The sequence below is a fragment of the Nesoenas mayeri genome (genome assembly GCF_963082525.1).
Source record: "Nesoenas mayeri genome assembly, chromosome: 2".
In the NCBI taxonomy this organism is placed as follows: domain Eukaryota; kingdom Metazoa; phylum Chordata; class Aves; order Columbiformes; family Columbidae; genus Nesoenas; species Nesoenas mayeri.
The window spans coordinates 54,947,276-54,970,878 of record NC_137543.1 but is presented as its reverse complement, the minus strand read 5'-3'; the positions used below and the strand labels follow the sequence as shown (position 1 = coordinate 54,970,878).

At 41.6% G+C, this 23,603-nt stretch overlaps 1 protein-coding gene across 2 annotated transcripts in view; it reads right to left on the bottom strand.

Moving 5' to 3' along the window:
* Positions 1-21,125, bottom strand: part of ANKRD12 (ankyrin repeat domain 12) — a 63,225-nt gene extending 42,100 nt beyond the window's left edge. For both annotated transcript variants that reach the window (XM_080340295.1, XM_080340296.1), the window contains exon 1: positions 20,847-21,125. The gene's annotated coding sequence lies outside the window, so the exon portion shown is untranslated. The remainder of the gene's footprint in view (positions 1-20,846) is intronic.
* Between the last annotated feature and the right edge of the window lie 2,478 nt (positions 21,126-23,603).

The following is a 23,603-nucleotide window of genomic DNA, read 5'->3' as shown; positions in this document are numbered from 1 at the left end:
GAGCAGCAGCTCCCAGTGTCTATATACTGAGAATGATGACATATGTTATGGAATATTCCTTTGGTCAGCTGGGGTCAGCTGTCCCAACTGTGTCCCCTCCCAGCTTCTTGTGTACCCCCAAGCCTCCTGGCTGGCTGGGCAGTACAAGCTGAAAGGTCCTTGATAGTGTAAGGACTGCAAAGCAACAACTAAAACATCAATGTGTTATCAACATCATTCACATCCTAAATCCAAACCATGTAACTATACCAGCTACTAGGAAGAAAATTAATGCTGTATCAGCTGAAACTAGGACTAATACATGGAACAGAATCATTTAGGTTAGAAAAGACCTTTAAGATTATCAAGTCCAACCACAATACCTACCATGCAAAGTCAGGTTGTCCTAAAAAATTACATCAGGAGCACAGTATAAAGCCGCTCTACACTTTCAGCACTGACAGCAACAGTCTAGTGCTTCTTAGCATTATTTATTTAGCATCTTAGAATCATAGAATCATTGCAGTCAGAACAGACCCTCAGGATCATCGAGTCCAACCACAACCTAACTTCAGTGCTAAACCATATCCCTAAGAACCTAAACGCCTTTTAAGAACTTGTAAAGTTCTTGTTAAGAACGACAAAGTTCTTCCTACAAAGAAAAAGCCAAGATAAATAGGCCAAAAGATCTTGCCAACACACTAGAATTTGTACTACATAAACCACTAAGTACTATGGTAAGTGATTTAGGAATAGAAGTCTGCAAACAGTATCAATTATAAATAATAAACAATGAACAAATAACTAACACTTTTCTCCATATTCTGCAGTTCAGGCAACTGCCAAGACAAGAGTAAAATGAGATGGGAATCAGCAGGGCAAACTCAGCTTGCTACAGTGCATAAGTAAAAGACCATAGAAGAAAACATGGCAGACTTTATTAGAAAGTGATCTGAATGAAATTTGTACCAAGAACTCTCATTTGACTTGAAGAACTCACGAGCCATCATTTTCACACCTCCAAAGGTGCACTGCAGATCCTCATTCACTGTTCAGGTTTGTTAACAGACAAACATGTTGTTAGGCCACTATATACCACTCCTCATAAATCCCAAAATATATTAAGAGATTTGTGGCATAGCCAAGACTCAGAATTCAGTTCCTGCTGAGGGTGAAAACCAAGAAATTGAACACAAAAACATGGCTTACAGTAGCATCACAGGGGCAGCCCAAAAGTCAATTTAGGTAGACAATAAGCTCCGAACAGACTTGATTCTAGCCAGAACTGTTTAGCACAGAAAACCAACCAAAGATGGGGTTTATTCAAAATTATTCAACACTCCAACAGCATTATAAAACACAGGTTCAGATACGAGTTGAAGACATTATTACTGTACAACCACATAAGAATAGTAAGGATCCACAGCATGCATGCATTAACTTACAAAAACCAGAGGCCTCTTTCATTCAAGGGTACGCAGAAGAAATAATCACTTGCCTGGGGTGGGCAAGTGCTCACTCAAGGATATATCCAGAAGACAAATCGCTTACCAAGGAAAAGGTGAGGGCACTCAATCCCGGGAAGTCTCCTTAGACAGCATCCCTGATCTAAGAAGAGGGCTCTGTTCACAGACCCACCGCTCCAAGAAGACCACTCAGAGGAGTCTTTGGCGGGGGGCCCATTTTATAGCCTAGTTGGATCTGGTTATGGTCCTTACTAGCATGGTACAGAAGCTTCTCAGCTTCTCTGGGCCTGGCCACCTCTTGGCTGAGGACCCTCTCTATTGACCGAGGGTCCCAGCCCTCCTGCCCCCGCAGGGGGAGGTGAAAGTGAACAGTCACCATGCCCTAGGCATGGCGGGGCAGAAAACGTGCTAAAGAGCCATCAACTGCCCTGTTGAAACCTCCAGGTACCATGGTGGGGAAGGAGTGCAAGCAGGAGCAGTGTCATGAGCAAAGATTCCAATAAAGTCATTTGCTGAACTCACTCATTCACCTGACTTGACTCTTCCACAGAATGAAAAGCTGCTCTTCTTGTGACAGTGCCTTAGGCCACATCAAAAGTATCTTTAAAACTGGTGATGTTTTATGGACCTTTTTCAACTTATGTGGTCACAGTCTTAGTGAGTCTTGTAGTAATTTTACGTCTCAGCAAGATGTTTCAGGTGTGACATTTCTATCATTTCTTTATAGTTAAGATTTTGGGATCATTACACAGCAAATGTGTTGCTGTTACAGGACCAGGGCCACTGTTTTGTTTTGACACAGGTAACTGACAGAGATTGTTATTTTATCTTTGGCAGATGACTTTAAGAAAAGTGTTTTGCACACTAGACCTGACACAGAAAACCTTAATATTCAAGCGAATTTCTACACACCACTCCACCCTTCCACAGAATCACAGAATGATTTAGGTTGAAGAAGACCTTTAAGATCATCAAGTCCAACTGTTAACCTAACACTGCCAAGTCCACCTCAAAACCATGTTGCTAAGCACCACCCCCCCCACAGACCTAAACTATGGGTAATTTCCTCACAAAATACTTCCCTAAGATTAATTCCATTGTATTCAACAAAGTGACATCTTTCTTTCTTATTCTTACAGAACAGGAAGGGAAAAACAAGACGGGAAAGAAAGTTTAAAATGCTCAACCCTAAAGGCAGAAAATCAGAAACTGCTGTACTATGGTCTGCTCTTTATCGCCCTTTTCCCCACACCTGTTTTTTGTTTGGTTGGGTTTTGTTTCTGTTTGGGTTTCTTGTTTGTTTGGTTTGGTTGTTTTAACATTAACCACAAGCTTATGAAAAGCAGGAAGAGCTTCATATGAAACTGTCTCACAATAACATGAATTTTGTCTCCACTATGATACAAGATAGAATATTGTGAAATTTCTCCTGTTCTATTCTTACCCAAGACAAAAGAAACATTAGTGTATTCCCTTCATTTATGTAGTGTCAGTAGGTTTTATGCAGCCCTAGTGATACAGAGAGTAATAATTCATTTTTAATGGACATTAAAGCACATGGTTATACACCTTTTCTTTTTAATTGCTTTTTGTAACAGTTGCAGGAAGAAAAAAGGTTATTTGTGCAATGGAGAGTACTCTAGAATGAGCTTCCTGTAGTTTACAAAAAACATTTCTTAATCCTAAAAGAAGGCATGAGTTAGTCGCTTCACAGATGACTACTGTGCTGATTACTACATACATAGAGTATTGCCATAGCAGCAAACATCTGTTTTCAAGGGTTTAGAAAGAAAACACAAGTCACAAAATCTGCTTTTGCTCAGTTAGCCTCTCACACACTCTAAGTTTCATTCACAACAATTCCCATTGTGTATATCACCATAATTACAATTCCTTTAAAAGAGATCAACGTGTGAAAGTTATCTTTATTATTTTAATCACAATATTTCTCATTGTATATGCTACTGTTTTCTTTCCTTCTTTATTTTGTGCTAATTGCCTCCCTGAGACTGCCACTATTCCTACTTCGCTTGTCTTCTTCTCCTGGTTTGTTACACCATTCCCAACACCCTTCTGGTACTGACAGTGAGAAGTCCAACTTCACAAGCTTTGTAAAATTTATTCGGTTAGGCTTGGCTCCATTCCTCTTACTTGTCTCACCAGTAGGGGCTAAAACACATTAACTGAAGAAGAGTTCCTTCACAAAAGGCACAGCCTCCCCACATGTCCTTTCAAGTCTTATTAAATAGAAATAGTTTATTTTAAAAAAAAGTAGACTAAACCAAATGCAACCTACAGGTATTACACAGGCACAAGAGGATGACAAAAACATTTTCAAAATCAATCTAAAGATGTTTTTAAATAATACATTTAGCACAAATAATACACAAATGTAAGTAAATGAAAGCAGAACACATAGGATGTTTCAATTTTCTTCACTGCATGATCAAAACTAAGTGTGAATTAATTCAATTATTGACTCCAAGCCAATTACATTATGAAGAAAAAACTGCTGTGGAAGATTCATATACTGGATTTTTAAAGCAAAACCATCGCAACTCTCACACTGACACTACAGCAGTATTTCCATTAAACATTTTATGTACCAGGTTGCTATTTCACAATCCCTTTGCAAAATACTTTTCAAATATATATAAATGCTTCAAATATTGGAGAAAAAATACTTTTCATAAAGTGTAGATTTTTTCTTATTTCATGAGATATCACTATGGTCCAGAAATGTAAGCAAACTATTCAATGCATGATCACGCAATTTATACTACAACAAAATTATCACCCAAAGAAGTGATATTACTGGCATCTTAACTTTAATCCTGTTCACCTGCAGTTCAACAGCATTTCAACGCATGTTCTGAACACAGTCAACAAACATTTGAATTCCAAGTGAAAATGTAGAACGTTAACTGGTTCTTCCAGGGAAACCTACGTCTGTCTGCTCTGAGTTTCCTTCAGGGCTGTTAATGCAATTACTGGTTTATCATGCAGTCTTGATGGCATACTTCATTATCACCAGAACCCTAAATTAAAAGTTAAACTCTTTCCATTCAAATTATTCTCCTCTGTCACAACAAACAGCTCTATCACTTTTCATCTGACAAACAGGCACAACTGTGCTTTTTCTCTAACAACCCAATCTGTTTCATGCTTTTCAATAAAAGACAACTTGGTTCTTGCTAAGGAAACTCCTCTGCGTGTAACAAAATCAGATATTCTGATTTTATGTTTGGATGTCTTTCCTACACATTTATTATCATTTATGAATGTCCGTTTATTTGAAATACTGTTGAACTTTTTTCTCAATCATTTTTCACCTAAAGAAACTAAAACAAACAAACAAAAAACCCCACAAAACCAAAATATCTATTTTCTTATTAAAGTAACAAAGACTAGGATTTTGACAGATCTACAGGCAGTGATATAAAAAACTAGGAGTATTTTATTACAACAAAAAACAAAGTAAAAAAAAACACACCCTCACCAACCACCAGAATTTCAGAAATCGCTAGCTACAGAAATGTTAGCATAATAAATCTCTAATACCAACAAATTCCTCTATTAATTTGTATAAGCTTACATCTAGCACTAATGAAAGGACATGCATTCACCTATGTAAAAAAACCAGAGAATTCATGCAGTACTCCAACAGCACCACTGCTAGTGTTGTTCAATATCTTTGAATGAATTCTTGCTTTTAGCCCAGTCTCATGAGACACTTAGGTCCACGTGTTTGTGTTACATGCATATGTATGAGTCACCAATGACTTTCAAACCCATAGATGGATTTTCTTTCCATTTTTCTGCAAAGTTTTCAAATACATTAAGCACTCACAAATTACACACAAAAAAGTGGTAGCTGGTGGATAATAAATAATCATAATAATAACCTGTCACTGTTTTCCCTGAGAGAAGGTTTCACTATGAACCGCATACCATATTGCATGTAAGAAAACTGCACATAAGACGGCCTTTATAAACCACATTCCTTCTTTTCCCATAAGTCACAGGGGAAGTTTCAACTGAAACCTGCACACTCTCAGGGTCAATGAACCATAAAACATAAATCTAGAAGAAATTAAGCATCACTAGTTCTGGTGCTCACAGAACTACTTGTTTCCTTTGTGGTTTATAATGCATGCTTACCTTCCTACTCCTGTATGCTTTCCCCAAAATACATATAGCAAAAAGCTACATGATGCTCAGAGAAGTTTTTATTTGGTGTTATAGCTCTGTTGTACAATTGAGAAGGTCAGTTGACTGCTATTACAGCAAAACAATGGGGCACAAGACTGAATTTCTATGAGAATATTAGTAGCAGGTTAATTTCCAAGAAGCTGCATTTATCCTTGAGCTCTAGAACGCATTTGAACATAAACAGCAGGGGATCTAGCATAAGGCAACCTTGTCAACTACCTTTGCTCCTCTGTATTTCATGTATCTTATTTAATCTGCAGGGGGGGAAAGGGGGGGAAAGGGGGGGGAAGGGGGGGGAAGGGGGGGGAAGGGGGGGGAAGGGGGGGGAAGGGGGGGGAAGGGGGGGGAAGGGGGAAGAAAAATATCCCTCTCTTCCATCAGGGAGTTACTCCACACTGGGAAACAGTGAATCAACTGTGCAAAATTTCTGCTATAAATATTTGACAGGAGTGATTCAGAATGTTTTGCTAAAATTAAACTTATGAAAATGACAGCTAAGGCTACATCTACGCTAGCAAGAAGCACAGAATTGTGAAGAGCAGAGCTGTGGGCTGGAACACCTGGTAACAAAAACACAGAATTTACACTAGTCACATTTAGCAGGTTTGCTCTGGACTAGTTCTAGTGCAGTCCCATGCACTAAACACACATAAAAGGTTGGAGCACATTTAATGCATTCCTGAACACATCCCTGGGCTTAAAACAGGAGGAATCAAAGCTCTGAAGCCACTGCATACAGCAAACTAAACTACAGCAAGAAGAGATAGTTGCTCTAAAGGTGTATTCCTAATTCCAACTCAGACACTGATATAGGTTTCCCCTTAGTGACCTCCTCTCTCCCACCCCAAGATTTTGCATCTTCCAAGTTTATTTAGAAATGACTGATATGATCTAGATCTCAAAGCTATTAAGAGTCTATTATGGAAAGGAAAAAAAAATGGGGATGAGTATAAGAGACAGACATCTAAGAACAGATGAACTGAGGGAAAAGCAGGCAAAAGCCAACATTACATATTCTGTTCAGAGAAAGCCACCTGGCCAACGTTTGTGTACATACTGGCTAATTAAGAAGTATGTAGGTAGCTCCTGCCAAGTCATGCCAAATGTTATCTGTATTCTGGTGGGAGTGTCAAAACCAGCTGAGGTTAAGGACTGGGACAAAGGGAATGGTATCTAGTACAAAGGACCCAAATCCACAAAAAATCGGGTTTTTTAAATACTGTAAGGAACAGAGTTTAAGCAAAATTATATTAACGAAAAATATGTTCATTTAACTAAGCTTAATACTCTTCAGAGTTTTTTTAATTCTTATCAGGAAACTGCAAATTACTTAAGTATTTTATTTCACAATAAAATAATAGTTCAGCAAACAACCGAGAGAAATGATTTCTTTTCAAAAGAGAGGTTAAACTCCGGCATTACTAGTGATACATGAAACATTTTGATGAGGCATGCAGCAGCACAGTCATGTTTTTTCTTCTTGCAGAGGTCAGTGCCTCTATACAGATAGTTACTCAACCACAACCTACTGCTATACAATGAAACAGCCACTGGTCAGACTGCAATACATGTTATTAGATCAGCATCCATCTTTTTGCCTACAGTGCCCAGTAACACAAACCAGCTTGAAATGGAACAAGAGATTATTTGGGATATTTTGGTTAGGGGTTGGGACATGCTAAGAGGCACAAGACTAGGAGTTTGGGATTGTGGGGAAGGAGATCTTTCAGGTATGTGTATGGAAAGGTACAACATGCAGTAAGAGGCTAAGGAAGTCCAGCAGCATAGAGCTGGGCTTTTCTGGCTTAGGAACTTAAACACCACATGTATGAAAGAACAGCTGTATTTTCACATGATATTTCTGACACAGAAGCATGCCCAATGAGGAGTAAAGCTTCAGATTACCTATGTAATAGAATATGTCTGTGATGAGCAAACAGCAGCGTGAGAAACTTGATAAGAGAGGTAAGAAGAGACTGTGCTTGGGAGGAAAGCACAAGAGTCTCCACGATCAACAGACAACATTTTTTTTTTCCCCCAGAACATGGAACACAATTCAAAATTCTTAGGTCTTGCCATTCCTGTAGCTCTGTAAAAAAAGCACAAGCATTGCATCTCCTTTTAGTTTTAATGGAGAATGATGAGCTTACTGCTGTGGTCAGCTTTCCATTAACTCCTTCCATAGACATACTTGTAGAACTGAAGTCTTAAAAACTGCTGATGTCTCAGGAGAATGTCAAAATGAAGGTAAAGGATGGGACATTGGCCAGGGCATGTCACATATTTGCCACTAACAGAAGAGCTGGACTAAGGATTCCTATATCCTTCTGAGCTGAAAGAAGTGATATATGGTTCAGTGTTTCAAACCCAGCAAGCTCCATCAGACTTACTATAAGTGGACTTCACATCAAAACCAATAAAGGCAGCTAGCAGGAGGCAGATGCTGTACCAAACACCTTCTGAACAGCATTGGGCGTACTCTGCGATGGATGAAGAACTGGCTAGAGGACCACGCCAAAAGAGTTGTGGTGAACGGAGCCAAATCCAGTTGGCAGCTGGTCACGAGTGGTGTTCCCCAGGGCTCAGTAATGGGGCCACTTCTGTTTCATCTCTTTATCAATGATCTGCATGAGGGGGATAGAGTGCACCCTCAGTAAGTTTGCAGATGACACCAAATTGTGTGGGAGTGTTGATCTGCTGGAGGGCAGGCAGGCCATACAGAGGGATCTGGACCGGCTGAATCACTGGGCTGAGGCCAGTTGTATGAGGTTCAACAAGGCAAAGTGCTGGGTCCTGCACCTGGGTCACAACAACCCCAGGCAGCGCTACAGGCTTGGGGAAGAGTGGCTGGAAAGCTGCCTGGCAGAAAGGGATCTGGGGGTGTTGATAGACAGCTGGCTGAACATGAGCCAGCAGTGTGCCCAGGTGGCCAAAAAGGCCAACAGCATCTTGGCTTGTATCAGGAATAGTGTGGCCAGCAGGGCTAGATAAGTGATTGTGCCACTGTACTCAGCACTGGTGAGGCTCCACCTTGAATCCTGTGTTCAGTTTCGGGCCCCTCATCATAAGAAAGACATTGAAGTACTAGAGAGGGCAGAGGAGGGGGATGAAGCCGATGAAGGGCCTGAAGCACAACTCTTATGAGGAACGGTTGAGGAAACTGGGGCTGTTCAGCCTGGAGAAAACAGAGCAACACCACTCCCAAGTTGCTAAAGTCAAAGCTGAGTAGGTATGCAGTCTACATAGTACAACATTTTTTTTCAAAAGCTGATAACAAATTAGACATATGCAGCTACAATGGACTAAACATACACTGAAGTACATCCCTACTGGCAAGCCTGCCTCCTGCTGCAGGCCAGAAGCATACTGTCCTTTTACAAGCTGAAAGGAAAATGCATTTTGGATTTAAAAAAAAAAAAAAAATTAAATAAGAAGTTATTTGCATTTGTTATACTATTCAAGACTAAATTTGTTACCATCACTGCTTCCTGTATGTGGTGTGCATTAAAATACCATCAAATACAATGAACAGAACAATTTACCAGGCAGTTTTTGCCCTGCACTCCATGGTGTCTCATTGTACTTGCAATTCAGTTCTCTACCAGTAACCAGCAAACAAATTACAAAATACTACTGGCTTTAGGTAGCACATCAATTTAGTATGTTGGTGAGAACAATGCCTGAATGATCCATGCAGTGGCTTTTACAGATGAAAGGTGACAAGAACATTTTTATTTCCAAAATATTCACAAGCTCTTTTTACACAAGACTGCAACACTTCAGTCCATGCAGATTCCAGGGTCAGGGTTATGATGAACAAACTAAGCTCTAACACAGTCTCAAACTAACAGTGTCTTAGGCAACAGTCTGTTGCAGTATTAAGTGCAAATACAGTACTCAGAATGGACATGAGTCACAAACTTGGCAGATTTTACAGCACTTGATAAAATATGACAAAATAGTTTTGATCCAAAAGTGAGAAATTCTTTTTATTACTATTTTCCTTTAAGATTTGCACAATACTTGAGACAACTTTGTGGCTAGAACATGCAACACTGAGATCTATTCTACTCCTTTCTTTGCTATACCTCTTGTACAACCTCAGAAAAAAATGCCTTATCCCTTCCCTGCAGCAATTCTCCTTACCAGATTTTAAATGATACACTAAAAATCAAAGAACATAAACACACCTTTCAGAAATACATGCCATGAGATAATTTGAGTATGTGTATTTCAGAGACTCCTCAGATCCTAATACATGGATTGGACTACTAGACTCATTGTCCTATCAGAGAGTATTTCTACATTTTAATTTTAAATGTTTACATACTTGAGATCCAAACACAAGGATTGCACAAGTCTTTCTGTAATAAGAAAAAATAAAATATTTGAACCCCCTTTTATAAAGGTGTCCTTGAACAGTGAAATAGGAATAGGCAGTGACTACTCATAATCTCCAGAACAGCTTTTAATATACTCTGAAGCACCTACTCATTTTAATGCCAGACTGCACTATGCAGGGCCAGGATGAAGTCCCTAAAAAACAGCCGACACTCAGGCAGCAAGAAAGATTTTCCAATACTTCAGCTGGAACTCACCACTACTTCCTACCAAAATAAAGAACATACCTCATAGTCTAGGAATTTCTACTAGGAAGAGCAAAAAATGAGAGGACGTACAACTCTTTCTCATGCAGAAAACAAATGAGACTCTTTGCAGGAGTTTTGTTGCACGTGCCCATATAGGGTCTTTGGCTCCTACCCAGAGCATCTTTAAATCCATATTTTAAGAGCTTGTGTTTACCTGTGCTTGGTTTCAAGTGTCAACTTCCACACATTTCACAATACTCTTCAATTTATTTTCTATGCTAATAGTAGCACCTAGACTTGTCAACCTCTAAGAAATACACTCTATTAAAGAACATGACTGAATCTGTAGTTTTTTGACTGAGTTTTAGTAAGGCTGCACTCCCATTCCCACTTCAAATCAAAACAAAACAAAACAAACAAAAACAACAAAAAAAACCCAAACACAAGCTTACTAAAGAACACAAGAACTTCATTGAACACAGAATTAAAGAATAGTTGAGGTTAAAGGATATCTTGAGGTCATCTAAGTTGCTCAGTTATCTAGTCAGTCAGACATTTTCAGCTGTTGTTGTACCTTACATAAATCAGGTTGTGTTTGTTACTTGAGCAGGAAAAAAAAAAAGGTAAAAGAAGCAATAGAAAATACAAACCCTCCTAACCTTCCTATTCTTGACTAACTGTGGGCACCTATAAATCATGCAGTGGTATTTTACAAGGAGCACACTGTAGAATAAGAAAAAACTTTGGCCCAAAATTTAATTTACAAAATCTTATTCACTGATTGCAAATACCACACCCTAATATGCCTTTGAGATTTGTTGCATAGATTGACTTGAATTTTAAAGGTACTACTCGTTTATAAATAACAGATCATGCTTCAGTAACAGCTGTATCTGAGAAAGACATGGGTCCTCTCTCACATCACAGTCCATCATAAGAAAAACAGCTGCACTTCTTTCCGTAATGTTTTCTTGCAAATACACTTACAATAAATGTCAACAAAGTAAGGACTGAAACTCTTATTGGAGTAGCACTGGAAATCTCTCACCTCACACACTTCTAACTAAACTCCAAAATCTACCTGTCAGAGTGAAACCAACACACTGGCACTGATTTGCTTCTGAAAGTAAAAACAAAAGAAGACAAAACAAAGCAAATTAGATTTTTAGGGTATCTTAAACTCTGTTTTTATTTATACTTCCTTGGACATCACATGCATTATTTCCTTCACTTTACAGATGGCAATTTAAGTTCACATAAATAATGAAGCTGGGAGTTTGAACAATTCGCCATACCCATAGCACATAATAGATTTTATTTTTCAGATTATTTCACATTACATAGTACTTTATACTTTGTTAGACCATAGCTACTAGTAACTTCAGTTTCAACTTCTGCAAGCAACTTCTCTTCCCTACCACTGCTGAAGGAAAAAGGTGAAACAGTCTCAAAGCAGTCATCCACAAGTGAGGAAAACATCTAGCAAATGCTCATAAAAAGCCTGCATCTTACACACATTCCAAAAGAGCCTTAAAACTGGTAATTTTCAGGGTCAGTATTCAACTTTCTTTAACATGGGACCCTCTTTTCTCTTCCTGCAACTTCCACCTACATTAGAGAACTTACTCCAACTTCTGCAATAGGACTCCTCTTGGAGGACTATGCTGGACTGCACAAGTGCAGTTTACCCCCAGAGATCCAACTGGTTCATTCTTTAAAGTGGACTCACAACCAAACCCCATCAACTTTGTGATCCCATTCTGCTATCTGCAGAAAGGCAAACGAGCACTGCTACTCAAAGATATGGCAGACAGCATTTCTGACACAGCAAAACATAAAGGTTAGTGACACTGTAGTGCACCGCAAGAAGCACTTGTTTCACTTCTTTTGCAACACACTCCCATTTCCTTCCTTTACTTTCTCTAAAGCTTCCAGTCTCTAATAGATTCTGAGATCCTCCCACTGCAAATGTCACTCTGCATGTCAAGATAATGAAAAAAAAAAAAATAAAAAAAATCAAAGCGATTTGTTGGTATCACACACTTAAACTTACATGGAATTAATTAGCGTTTGTCTTGCCAAGGCACTGAAAAAAATAATAAAAACTAGCATTTTGTCAAAATATCCTTGCAGGTGCTATGCCAAACAATCTACTCTTGCTTGGTATATAGGAGCTAAAAATTATTCACAGAACATGACAGAGGAAAAGAAACAAAAGGATCCCAGCTATCTATAAATGACCTTTACTATTCTTCCAGATAGATAATTGAACACAGAAGTACTGAAGAAAATTAGTGGGATAGGCTCTACTTAAACACCACACAGTAGCATACTAAATTAATTTAAGTCCAAGCATCCAAAAAGGTGTCATTTTTAAAGGACAGGACACTTTCAATCAGTTAGATTCATGGTTCCCAAACTTGTGTAAACATATCTGCACCAAGCCCCATCCAAAAGAAGACACCAAAATACTGCCTCTAAAGATCCTCTGAGAAAAGGTATGAAACAAAGAAGGAGACAGGGGATGAATTATTTCCCAGTTGACTCCTGAATATCTCCTAGGACACTGAACCCTTTCCTGACTAAAAGAAAAAAAAAATTTAAAAAAAAAAAGCATATATATTTATGTGCACTATGTGAATCAATTTGCTTACATAATGTTCTTTAGGGTGGAAAAGAATGTCAACAAACATGGCCTCAATTGACAGGGTGGCACAAACCTGAAAACAAACAAGTCAGGAAGATGGTGGTTCACAACAAGGATCCTAAAAGATTTGATACAAACAGCTGAAATGGGAAAGCACAGAATGAGAAGGTACGTGAAGGACAAAAAGATCAAATACTATGATTTCTTTGCTTTTATTTTTGAACATAAATAGTTTTCACAAGTCTGACATCCTAGATGTTAGGTTTTTAGCAAAAGAAACACACGGGGCCAAGGAACTGTCTTTACAATAGGTACGCTCTGATTCACACCTCAATCATACAGATATTTACAATCAGGATAAACTTTAAGAACAGAAGTCCTAAGAGTTTAAGATTATAGCATTATCTACTATTTCAGAGAAGTCTTCGAAGGTCTGTAGGCTTTCTTAAGAGTAAAGCATGTGGACTGGATACACATGTCACAAATGAACTTGCAAAACCATAGTCTTAATAATCAATTTTCACAACAGGATTGGAAAAATGCTAGATTTCTAGAAAAGCATAAATCAGTAGGACATTTGGTATCACAATGGCAACCCAGAATCCTCATTGATAAGCCAGTATTATCTTGCAAAATAGGCAGACCATTCCATCAACACTATCTATTTTTTATATATTAAGAGGAAATTATGAGAAAAGTGCTGCATTCAAGGTATTTAAATGTATATTTTATGACAAAACTAATTTTAAATTAAACAGCTTAAATTACCAAAGCTAAAAGTTGGTGGAACTTGTATAACATAAACCAGGTAACATTTTTATCAGAGAACGGTTATGAATTGTTTAAAAGCAGAAAATCATCCCTGATTCCAAGAGACTCGTGTTGAAACTTCTTTTTATGCTTATAGATACACATTCCCTGCCCCAAATCAGGTGGGACAAGATGTAAGAAACAAACTTAAGAACAGCAACAAACAGAAACAAAAAGCACACCAAACTGGTTAGAAACCTGCCTTCCAGTTATCAGACACTGCCTTCCATTCCAGTGTGGCAGGAATGGCTCCCACAGTGAAAAGGGGCATCATTTCTTCTGAACCACATGTACTATTTGTACGGCTTTCCTCCATGCGGGCCAGTAAGGAACTGCAACTGGTGCCAGAATTCAAAATGAACCCGCAGGATGTTTGTCAGTATTGTCTTATTCTCAAGTGCATTTCTCTACTCTCAGATTAACCCTTTGTCTTTTCATGGAAGATACCAGCATGATTGTTTTAACATAAGGCTGCCTGTTCTGCAAGGAAGCACTGAAAAGCAACAAACAGAATGACATGGGTAAAAATACAACTGGTTGAATAAATAATTGTTTTTCTCCTTGAAAGGAATTCTTAAAGATCAAACTATTATTAAGCTTCTTTGCAGATTTTATCAATATTCACATCACCATTTCTGAAGAAATGTTCTTATTAATATTCATGCTTTAGCTACTTTTCATATTTCTCCTTCAGCAATAGAAAATAACTTTGTTTCACTTTCAGTTTGTCACTCTCAAGCTTACTCTGAGTTGCAGGCACTGGAAGAGTCTTTCTTCAAGTTCTACTACAAACAACATCAGGAAGACATACATGTATTTGTCTTTTCTCCCTTGAAAAACACCAGAACTGCATTTTTAATAAGCAAAATGAGGTGCAAAGTAATCTTATTTATGCAACCAGTCAGTCATTTAAATTAAAGAAAAAGGACTTCATTAAGCATCTGTATGGCAGAACTTACTACAATGCACCACAGCTTTACAAGACTACCACACACAGGCAGTAAAAGAAGAATGCATCTTTTGACTATTACAAATGAAATTAGTCAGGAAAAACACACTACCCACAACAGATGAAAAAAATTCTATTCCACATTTGAAATAAAAGGTTCAACAGTTTGTCAACTTATCAAATCTTCAGCAACAGATTCAGCAAGGAATCCCAACAGACTGACTAAAATTAGAACTTACCATTTTACTCACACTATTGGGGTGAATTCCAGGTTCAACTGGTCCCAACTATAAGCAACCTACTGTGAACAGGGGGTGGACTAGATGACCTCCAGCGGTGCTTTCTGATCTCAACTAGTTTATGATTCTGTTCCATGAATTAGAAATTCAGATGTTATTTACCTCAGGCAGCACGTCTACTGGCAGTTCTCACCTCCTGCTGATACATTCAGCATATGAAAAGGTTTAAGTCTTCTAAATTCTCCAGCACCTTATGCTATGTAGTCAGGATAGGACTCATTCCAAAGACAGGTGGCTAGAAGAACCTGTGTAGCTTGTAAGTACTGATGTCATACTCAAGTTAAGTCATATCATTCAAGCAGCTGTGTAGAATACAAAGATCATATTCTTACTGAAGGACATACCTAGCTGTCGAAGTAAACATTTACATGAAAAACAACCTCTTTAATCTGAGAATCATACGTAAGCTTCCAGAGTATCTGAAGGGTTCTCCCTTTATTCTGGATAGCCTCAAAATAAAGGAAGTTCTTGATCCTATAAAGAGGAAACCTATTCTAGGAAAGAAAAGAGTCATGCTTGCCCAAGAACTCTGCCTCTTAGGAGTCAAAGATACTTACTGCAAAATCCATTAGTCCTCCCTTTTAATGTGAAAGTCTGAAAACTTGTATGTTCACAGGTGCTTCCTCTTGAGTCTTTTTTAGGATGAGCTACGGGTTCAAAGGAAGCATCTGCACAGATGTTTAGCATACTATGACACTCCCCTTAAGCTAAATGGAGAAATAGAGTTGTAAACTTCAGTTTTGATCTACTGGTATTCCTTAGACATGTAAGTAAGTAGATCTTCATCAACTAAGAAAGACTATTCCATTTCACAGTGCCTACCAAAGAAAATCTTAAAAGTCCTTCTATCAGTACTTTGCCAAACTTCAGAGAAGCAAGCCTATTGCAAATTAAGTTTAAATTACTTCTACAGGAATCTACATCCCATCTGGAAACCTACTGAAGATTTGGAAGATAAGAGATTTCAAATCAACTCTATACATTATTACTAGAACCTCAGTAATTTCTATTTAAATCTTCATGACAACCTTAATGACAATTTGCAAACCTAAAAACAAGAAAACTCACAACTTATCTGCAGCACTGCCAGAAGGAACATAACCTAAAAAACACATGAAGGCCCTTCACAGGCTAAAAGCAGAAGAACCGTGAACACCTACTCCCAGTTCTTCAACTTTAGCAGGATTCAGCACAGGTAAAACAGCGTGCTTGAGTGCTACTGTTTCTAAGACCTAAAGCAGTGGATGCAGGGCAAAAGGGAGCGTCTCACTCGCTTACTTACAGGTCCCCACCTGGATAATAGAGGTTTTTTGTTCTGGCAAAATTGTGAAGACATGCAAAATATTCAGTGGTCTTTATTGCCACCTCTTGGCCATCACCACATATCACAAAAGTAATAGAAAAAAAATCATATGCCAGTTCCCTTACGGAAATAATTTCTCTTTGGGGGAAAAGAGATAGTGAGGGAACAGATGGAGTGGAAACAGAGAAAAGAGAATAACCAGAATACTGTTTGCATACAAGTATAACTATTTAGAGCTGTAAAACTACAGTGAGTACTGCAATTAACCTTGATCAATGTTTTACTATGTCATCTGGAGAACTGAAGAGACTGGATAGCAAAAAACCAGCTATTTTCAAAACAAAAGACAATGTTTTTTAATTTCTTTTTAAAAGGTGATACAGTTGTCAAGACACCTGTCCCTTCTTGAAGTCACCGTACGAGTGAATTAGCATTACCCACTCTAGAAAGAGAATATCACAAAATGAACTTTCCATTTTCCTTTTATTCATTAAGAACCCAGATTAGTAGGTTGCTGAACAGTGTAGAGCACCACAGAAAGTTGATTTCTCTCAGTGTTCTTTGTTGCACACAATCTCAAAGCAAACATAAGCAAGTGGAAGATATTTCCACAAACTGGCTAAGGAAGCTATCTATCTACCAGAGCTTGAAAGGTCTGAAAAGCCAGACATCTATCAAGTAGGACTAATGGAAAAGCTTTGAAAGAGAGGAGAAACTATAGGAAATGTCTTCACATTACTAAGTTCACTTCTGTCATCATCAAGCAACGGAACTTTCTAAGATTTCTACCACAACAATACTCCTGGAAGTGCAAAGTGGTTTCTGTTGCAATTAATACACTCTGAAGGTCAGGGAGGGCAAAAAAGTACTCTCTACCTCTGATGTTTTCCAGTCTTATGAATGCAAGACATAAGACAAGAAGAGTCATTCCAATACTCTCCATCTCCATCAAGCTACCGGCAAGTAGAAAGTACATTACAGGAGCAGAGAATATCAAGTCTTCCTCCTCAGCTTGCATTTTTACTTTTTTGTTCCTAAGTGTGTCTCTAACATTGCTAATGGCTTTTCTTAGCATAAACCAGTGTGAAACCAGTCCTCTCATAACACTATCACTACCTAAAGCACTGAGTAGAAGCTATGAAACTGAGGAGAGTTTACTCCTTTGTTCCTTGCTAAAGAAAAATGCAGTAGCAGCCGATACAAGAATGTTTTGTCAGATCAAGGGAGCTAACCCAAAATAAGCCAATGCAAAGTCACGTTCATACTCTCAAGAGCTTCAAGTCTCTCTTTACAAAAATATTTAGGTTTTATGCAAGGTGGCAATAAAGGTCTTCAACTGCACAGGTAAGATACAAAGTATGGCTCCATAAGCCTATGGAGGAAATTTCTAAAGCTTCTCTAGGTTCTGCAATAATAATGAACTGGTATGAAAAAATATAAAGATGCTAGCACAGCTCTGACTTCTGTTATTCTGTTAATAAAACTATTCAGTGTCATAACACAAAATGCAAGACAAAGTTTGTGCTAATATTTATTTCATACCATCTGTTGCTAGAGTCTAAGTAGAGTCTAATGATGTAGTTTAAAAATAGTTTGATTTAGAGACTAAATGACCAATCAACAATTTTAATACTCCATCTGCAACAGAACATAGAAGAAAAGAAACACCAAAAATTCATGCCCAGCCCACCTCTTCATAAGGTAAGACCAAAAAAATATAAAAAGTAAATTGTTCTGAGCATGTATATTAACAGTGTGGTAGCAAGTTAATCATTACCTATTTTGTGATCAATAGTTTTTTCCAATTTTAAAGAGGACCAATCGCACTAGTTTTCTAGACAATTTCATCAGCCAAAGATCATCCACACATGGTAAAGAAGAAGAAGTTGAAGCTCAGTCATTTCTACATGCCCATATTTCCACTAAAAGGATACCCAGGACTTTTCCATCTACTTAAGTTAAAGATGCAACAATTCATGGGTTTTGTAGCAATTCAAAAAGACACTTAATGTTTCAAAGACTATGACTGACAACTTCTAATTTACTAAACACAGGTATTCAATTTTCAGTACATGCTTTTGATCCTAAGGTAAGCAGTAACATAGCAGTGCTACAACTAATGCCAAACAAACACTGAAGTCTCATACAAGCACTCATTCAGCCTGCTTATTAAAAGACCTTTTCCTCAAAGAAGTTACCTATTGTGCAAGCCTGCTGGAAGAAACCGTAAATGAACTGATGTTTGTTGCACAGAGCTTGCTTTCTTACACAACATCTGTCCTAAGCTTTGCTGTCTATAGTATTCACAATTCACAAATAATTTTGAATAATCCCCAGGTGGGAGAAGAAAACACAAAGAGATGGCAATGGAAAGGCAGAGATCCTTATATCTGAAATATGGAGCTGTCACCTTTGTGAAAGTATCAAAGGCACTTTGATCAATTGCCTCCACCCAGTGATTACTAGAGAAAAGCCAGGAAATCAGAAAGGGGACTCAACATACTGTACACCAAAAACTGACATGACCACAAGAATGTCACCATAGTCCTTTGGGTGCTGAGAAAAACACTGGCACTCCTTGTCATTTTAGCTTACAAGACACACAAAGGCAAACAGAAGTATTAAAGATGGGGGAAAAAAAAGACTCAATCAGTCAATGGGCTTACCACTAGCTTCCCACTGAAGTATTCTGCTATACCTCAAACCCTGCAAATTTTAGTTGAATAGACAGTTTCTCAAGCTTGCACATAAAACTACGGAATTCACCCAAGGTGAGATTAAAATCCCCAGCTGATCAAGTCACAAGGGTAGCTGAGTGTGTGAGTTTCCATCATCTAAAGAATGAAGAAAAGGAAGTGCCACCCAATATCTGCACAAGCCTCAAATAATAAGAACAGGTGAAATGCCCTGACATCTCACATCATTTGAAGATCTGCTACTGAGGGGACTAGTGCTTACTGAACTATAGCAAAGGACTGCAGTGGAAGAAGGCCAGAAAGCACAGCATGCTCAGCTTTTTGCAGCTGCATACCACCTGTAAGTAGCTCACCACATCCCTACTTGAAGTAACTAAGATGTGAGGACAATCAAGCTGCCATCAACTTGAAAACTGAAAAACACCCAAAGTCTTGTTGCTTCAGAACTAGAGTAGATGTATCCCTCACCTTGAAATAACAACATGTCAAAACCAGTGAATTATTTAACAAATGCTAACAATTTCTTATAGACTTGATGATCTCACCCTTTCTTAGTGTTCCAAGATTAAACAGTTTTTTTCCTGGAACATAAGTACATTTGGACTGTTCCACATCTGTCTGATAGCTTTTTGTTCCTACAAGCATCACAACTTACACACTTGTCTTCATTAAAAGAGCTGCTTTATCCCATAAACTAACTTAAAATTCAGAGGTATGAAATTCAGATTTTCCTCCACATCTCATGGCCCACAGAAGAAAGGCATAGAACACACTGGCAGTGTTCAGGCAATTTCCACAAGACCTCTAGCTGCTAACACCAATATTAAACTATTCATTTTATTTGAAGGTTTAAATTAAAAAGCAAAACAAAACAAAACCCAACCTTTTGTTTCTTACTAGCTACCCTGTCTTTAAAAAAAAAAAAAAAGACTGAATATTAGCAATGGTACCTAGAGAGTCAGGCTAAAACTAGCATGAAGAACTGTGTGCAACTGAGCCTGGCATTCTCTCATTTCTTGTCCTTCCTTTGTTGCCTGCTGTCACCTGTGCTGTGCGAGTTCTTGTGCTCCACCTCAGCGGCGGCTGCTTGCGCTGCCAGACCAGGCAACCGAACGCACTATTCTGCAAAGCCACGGAGCACCCTTCAGCATGGAACGGAAGGCGCCACAAACGCCTCACCCGCTCGCCCGGGCTCTCGATCTGACGAGGGCAACCTACCCCGCCGCGGCGGCACGGCCGGAATCGGCGGAGCAATTCCCCAGGGCGCAGGGAGCCGCCGAAATTCCCGAAAGGAAGGCGGGGCGGGTGTATGTGTGTGTGTGTGTGTATGCGTGTGTGTGTATGCATGTGTGTGTACACCGCCATGCCGCGCTCAGCACCCGCGCCCCGGCCGCCCGTGCAGCCCCCGCCGCCCCCTCCCTCCCCAGAGCCCCGGCCCTGCCCCCGGCGGGAACCACCGCCCCGGTCGCCTGCACCCGCCGTTGTCCCCCGGCCGCAAGCGGGTCCCCCGCTGGACGGCGGGGCAGGGGCTGGGCTAGGCGGGCGAGAGGCGCGGCCGCCAGACGGTGACAGCGGCGGCCATGGCTCCCTCCGCGGCGCTGACAGGCTGACAGCGGAGAGCCGCTGCCCGCCGCCGTGCCCCCCGCGCTGCCCTGCGCGGGGACAGGCCAGCCGCCCCATCGGGCTCGGCTCGGAAGGCGCGGTGCCCGCTGCCCGGGAGGGCAGGGCAGCGGTTACACCCCTCGAGGCGGGAACCCGCTGAGGGCTCCCCGGACGCCCCGCTGCCCACCGCTCAGAGACAGGGGGCGGCACCTCACGGGCACCGCGGCGGCGAGTAGGACCGGCGGTCCCCACTGCGTACCGGGAAGCGGTGAGGAGGTGCGCTCCAGTCCTTACCTTCTCCCGGGAGCTGGCGACGGGACGCGTCCTCCTCCTCCCGCCGCTTCCCCCCTCTTCTCTCTGTGGCGGCGCGGTCGCGGGGATCCTATCGGAGAGCGGGTGCCACCCGCCGTCACCGGCGGCGCTGAGGGAGCTCGGGCTCGGGCTCAGCCCCGGCTGCGGCCGCTGTGGCTGTCGGGTTTGAAAACACCCGTCCCCCGCCCCCTCTCGCCCTCCCTCCCTCTCACCCTGCGCCGCTCCCCTCCCCCGCCCGCCACCCCCCCCCTTTCCCCAACGTTGCTGCTGGAGTAGAGCTGCGCGGAGCTCCCATTGGCCGCGCCCCGCCCACGTGGCCCCGCACAGGGCACGGGACGCGGGCGGGCAGGCGCTGCCGGGAACGTTACAGCGGCGGTTGGGGAGGGAAAGGCGGGGGGGGGGCAACGCCACTGCCCCGCTCCGTTCACCGGCCCGAGGCCGAAGGGCACGGGCGCCCCCTGCTAGGGCGGGCTCTTCGCGGCGGTGCTTGCGGAGTGGCTCCTCCACCTGCGCACGCAGGGGACGGGGAATAACGGGTTCGCAGAGTGCCAGGGGCGGAAACGGGGGGGCGTGAGGGTGGCGACGGGAGGACGCGAGCAGTGCGCACGCGCCGGCACGGACGCGCTTTTGGCGGCGGCCACTGGAATTTTCTGGAAATGGCGGTGGCTCGGCTGACAGCCCGGTTGGTCTGCGAGGCAGGGACAGGGCGAAGGGACGAGAGGCTTCGAGTCTCCGCGGGACGCGAATCACCTAGAGCCACCGGCGCAATGCTTCCCCCCACCTCCTGCAGGCGCGCCCGTGGCGGCAGCTCCCTCCACCGGGGAGCGGCTTTCCGGTGGCGATGGCGCAGTGAGTTTTAACCACCGGCGCAGTGCGCGTGCGCGGCGGGCGCAGCCCGGTGGTGGCCGCGCATCCCAATGAGGCGGGTGCGGCGGGGAGCGGGCGCCGGCGGCCGCGGAGGGGCCGTCTTGTTACTTTTGAGTACGCACCCGCAGAGGGGATGAGAGGAGCGCTGCGTATCGGCAGGCTGCAGTTAAAGGGCCTGTAGCTTCTGGGAGAAGCCCCTGGACGCAGGTGCGTGTGGCGCGGTGCCGGAGAGCCCGGGTGGGGCCTTTAGGGCACCCGCGTAGAGCGGCTGTGGGAGGCCGAGCCCACCGGCCTGGTCACGGCTTACTGCCGCGCCTCGCTTAGGCAGCGTTCCCGGCCGCCCCCTCCCTCGTGGCGCATCACATCCCGGCGGGTGCAGGCAAAGAGCTGCAGGACCTTGAGGAGGGAAGGGGGGATATGCGCCCCTCCCTGCCTCGCAGAAGGGCACAGCCTGCTGTTTGGAGCTTGAGCCCGCTTCCACCTCTCAAAACAAAAGCCACAATGTTTTTGGGGTGTCGTGCTTGCGCCAGTAAACCATACATAGTAAAAACGCATCAGAAGGGGTAACAGAAGTAGGCTGACGTTGATTCTAGTTGCAGCCTTAAAAAACGGGTCATTCACCTGGACTTTTGAAAGGTTTTGCATCTGGTTATTAAAGTACTATGTTGTAAGACATAAAGAATCTGTGTGAGTCTGTACTCGTGGGTTCTCAAATAATACTCTCCAGATTGCTTCTGAAAGGTGCTGAAGATAGCTGGGCTGTCTAGTGTAGTATTTTGAGAAGGCAGCTGAACAAAGCCCTTCCATTTGATGTAGTCTTAATTGCCATGCTCAGTCTGCTACTGACTTACTTTCATCTGTTATTGTGTAGAAATCACAAATTCCTTAATATTTACTATGCAAGTGAGAAATACGAATTGTTTAGAATTGAAAGATTGCTTTGATAAAGGCCATCTGTTGTGTGGATTTCTCCTATATTCTGATCTCCACCCATCATGTTCCAGCATGGCTAGAGAATGGCATCGCAAATCTCAAGTGTTGCCATGCTGCAACAGCTTACTGTTTAGCCAGACTTCTTTCATTTGCTTTCAAAATCTTACTGTACAAATGCTGGTACAGATCATTTGCATTGTAAAGCAACTGTCTTAATTTTAATTTGATTCTGTTAGCATACCTTCAGTGTACTTTCAGCTGGCCAGCAGCAGGGATGGCAGCACCCCGACCACTAACAAAGGGAGTTGCATTCACTTCATGTTCTTTTATGTCAGGTTGATTACAGAGCCCATCACTTGAGGTGGCAAGCAGATTGAAGAGTAGAGAGGCTACTGACTGCCAGCATAAGTGGAGCAAGAACTGCTTCCCAAGGCAGAATGTTTTTTTCTTCTTACAGCACTATACAGGGAAGATACAGATGATTCACCTTATAAAAAAAGACAGGCTACAGGTGTCATACAGTGGTGCTATACAGCATCCTGATCCTTGTGCATCAGCACCACTGGTGTGCTGTTCCAGGATTTCTGTGTGTGTTGGTAGGTGTTCACAACCAGCAGCTGAGATGATGGGGAAAGAGCCTCATGAGCAGTATCTTCTGCACCAGATATTAAGATTTGATAATTATCTATCAGTAACTAAAAAATATGCTTCCTTCAGCCTTTAAGAACCAGTGTTTGCACTGATAAAAAGCATCAGTTAATTGCTACCGCTACATTAGTTACTTCTCCTTGTCTCCAGAAGCCCTTCCCTTTTACATAGAGCACAGCTGCAAAATGCCTTTGTAGCTGCACTATGTCAGTGTGTGCAGTACTTCCCTTCAGTTGCCCTCTGTAGTGATACATCTTGTGTTACTGGCTGTGTGAACTACTGGTTTTAAGA